The following is a 2,500-nucleotide window of genomic DNA, read 5'->3' on the forward strand; positions in this document are numbered from 1 at the left end:
CGACGGGACGAGGCTCCGCCCAGCGGGCGCTCCGGGAGCGGGGAGCTTCGGAGCGCTCCCCGAGTCTCGATTTAGGGGGACGAAGGCCCTTGGGCCGACGGCGCCGGGCGGCGGCGAACCGCTTCCCCGGCCCGAGGCCGCGCGCGGGCCTGCGAGGCACCCCAGCCGCGCCGCTGCGGCCGCCGCCTCCCCACCCCGGGGAGGGGGGGGAGGGGGGGCGGCCCAGCCGGCGATTGATCGTCAAGCGACGCTCAGACAGGCGTAGCCCCGGGAGGAACCCGGGGCCGCAAGTGCGTTCGAAGTGTCGATGATCAATGTGTCCTGCAATTCACATTAATTCTCGCAGCTAGCTGCGTTCTTCATCGACGCACGAGCCGAGTGATCCACCGCTAAGAGTTGTCTGCCTTTCGGCACCGCCCCGCGCGCGCGGGGGGGCCGGGACCGCTCGCCAGCAGCGGCCCCTCTCGGAGGACGGCCCACCGCCCGCCCGCCCGCCGGCCCGCCCCCCCCGCCCGCGCGGAGGGGGCCGCGGCGCGGCGCCACGGGCCGCGGCGGAGAGGCCTCGCCTCGCCTGACCGTACGAGCACACCCAGCGGAAGGGAAAAAGGGAACGGGAAAAAACCCCGAACGGCAAGGGCGGGGAGCCCGCGCTCCCGACTCGACCCACAGCGGGCAGACGCCCCTTGCGCGTTTCGGAGGCGGCCCAGGCGCCCGGGCTCGGCCCGGCCTCCGCACGGAGGCGGCGACGCGCCCGGCCGCGCCGCCCGCCCGCCTCGCTCGGGACAACGGATGCTGCTGCCGGGCGGCAGCAGCGGGGCGCCCCGCCGGACCCCCGCGCGCGCGCGCCTCCGCCCACAACCTGCGCCGCGCTACGACAGCCGGCTCCCCTTCCCGCGGCTCGCCCCGCCGGCGCCTCCGCGGCTCCGCCGCCGGCCGCGCCGGAGGCGGCGACCGCCGGAGCCCGAGCCGGCGACGCGGCACGCCGCCCGCGGCCCGCCGGACGGCGCCCGCCGCCGCGCCGGCGCGGCCGCCCGCCCGGAACCGCCGCCGCCGCCGCCCCCCGCCTCGGCCCCCTTCCGCGGGCACGCGCCAGGCGACGAGGCGGACGGCGCTAAGGCGGGGGCGGCGCCCGCTCTCCCCGTTTCCACGCGGAGACCGGGAGTGGGACGCCCCCGCCCGCGCGCCCGCCCGCCCGGCGCGGCCGGGAAGGGCGGCGGGGAAGCGACGGGCGGGGCCCGGGCCGGGACAGCCGCGGCCGGCGGCGGGCGCCCTCCGGCCGGCCGACACGCCGAGCGGCGCCGCCGCCGCTCGGCCGGGGTGCCGCCCTCGCCGGCGGCCGGCGGCGCGGGACCGCCGAGCGCTCGCCGGGGGGCGAGGGGGAGGGAGCGGAGCGCAGCGCGCCGCAGCGCTGCGACGGGGCGGGGCGCGGCGGCCCGGCGGCCGCCGGGCGAGCCCCCGCCGCGGGGGCTCGCCGCCCCCTCGGCGGAGAGCCCGCGCTCCCGCCGGGGGGGGTCCACCCGTTTCGAGGCAGGCGGGCCGGCCGCGGCCGACCGCGCCGCGGTCTCCTCCGCCGAGACCGGACCGCGGAGAGGGGGGGGCAGCGGGACCCCTCCCCGGCACGGCTGCCCGCGCGACGGGCACGGGCGGCGCCCAGCCAGGGGCTCTGCGGGAGCGACTCCCGCCCCTGGAGGCGCCACCGCCCGGCCGCCCCGCGGGTCGCATCGAGCCGCCCGCGTCTTTAAACCGCCGCCCGGCTCCGCGGCCTTCGACCCCCGGCGCTCGCCGAGGGAGGGCCGCCGAGGCGCGGACGCTAGGTACCTGGCCCTGGGGTGAGGGAAACGACCTGCAGGCCCCGCGGGGGTGCCTCCCCCGCTGCCGCCCTCGGGGGAGCGTCCGCCCGCGGGGGCGCGCCCGACGTCCGCCGCCACCGCCTCGTCCTCCTGCCCGGGGCCCGGGGTTTCCCTCAGTAGCCCGGCGCTGCGCCCGGGAGGAGAGCCGTGGCTCGGGCCGCCCGCCGGCGCGGGACGCGACCCGGCAAGGGCCTCGCCCGCCCAAGGCGGCGTCGGCGGCGGAGCCCCCCGCCCCGAGCTCCCCCCCCCCGCACCGCGGGGGTGGGGGAGGGGAGAGGCGGGGGGGCGCCGCCGAAGGCGCCGCCCGGCGCCGCGCGCCACGCCCGGAACGCCCGGAGGCCTCGCCCTGCGCGGCCGGCCGGCCGGGCGGGCCGCTCCGCAGCGGCCCGCCCCGGTGCGGGGAGGGTCGGGGGAGCCGCCCCCCCCGACCCCGAAGGCCCTCTTGCTCTCTCGCACGCTCGCGCCTGCCGCCCCGTCGTCGCCGCTCGCCGCTCCCTCCCGGCTGCCCGCGCGGGCTCGGCCGGCGGGGGCTCGTCGCACCCCGCGCCGGCAGCCCCCGCTTCTCGCGCGCTGCCGCCCGCGCTCCGAGACCGGGGGGGGCGCCCTCTTCGCCCCGGGGGCCGCGTCCCCCGCCCCTCCCCGGCGGCGGC

General features: G+C 82.8%; 1 non-coding gene across 1 annotated transcript; it reads right to left on the reverse strand.

Moving 5' to 3' along the window:
- Positions 1-245: 245 nt before the first annotated feature.
- Positions 246-398, reverse strand: LOC142077186 (5.8S ribosomal RNA). Its single transcript, XR_012671605.1, has one exon. It is a non-coding gene; the product is annotated as a 5.8S ribosomal RNA (ribosomal RNA).
- Between the last annotated feature and the right edge of the window lie 2,102 nt (positions 399-2,500).

This window comes from Calonectris borealis, unplaced genomic scaffold (assembly GCF_964195595.1).
Source record: "Calonectris borealis unplaced genomic scaffold, bCalBor7.hap1.2 HAP1_SCAFFOLD_172, whole genome shotgun sequence".
NCBI classification, from domain to species: domain Eukaryota; kingdom Metazoa; phylum Chordata; class Aves; order Procellariiformes; family Procellariidae; genus Calonectris; species Calonectris borealis.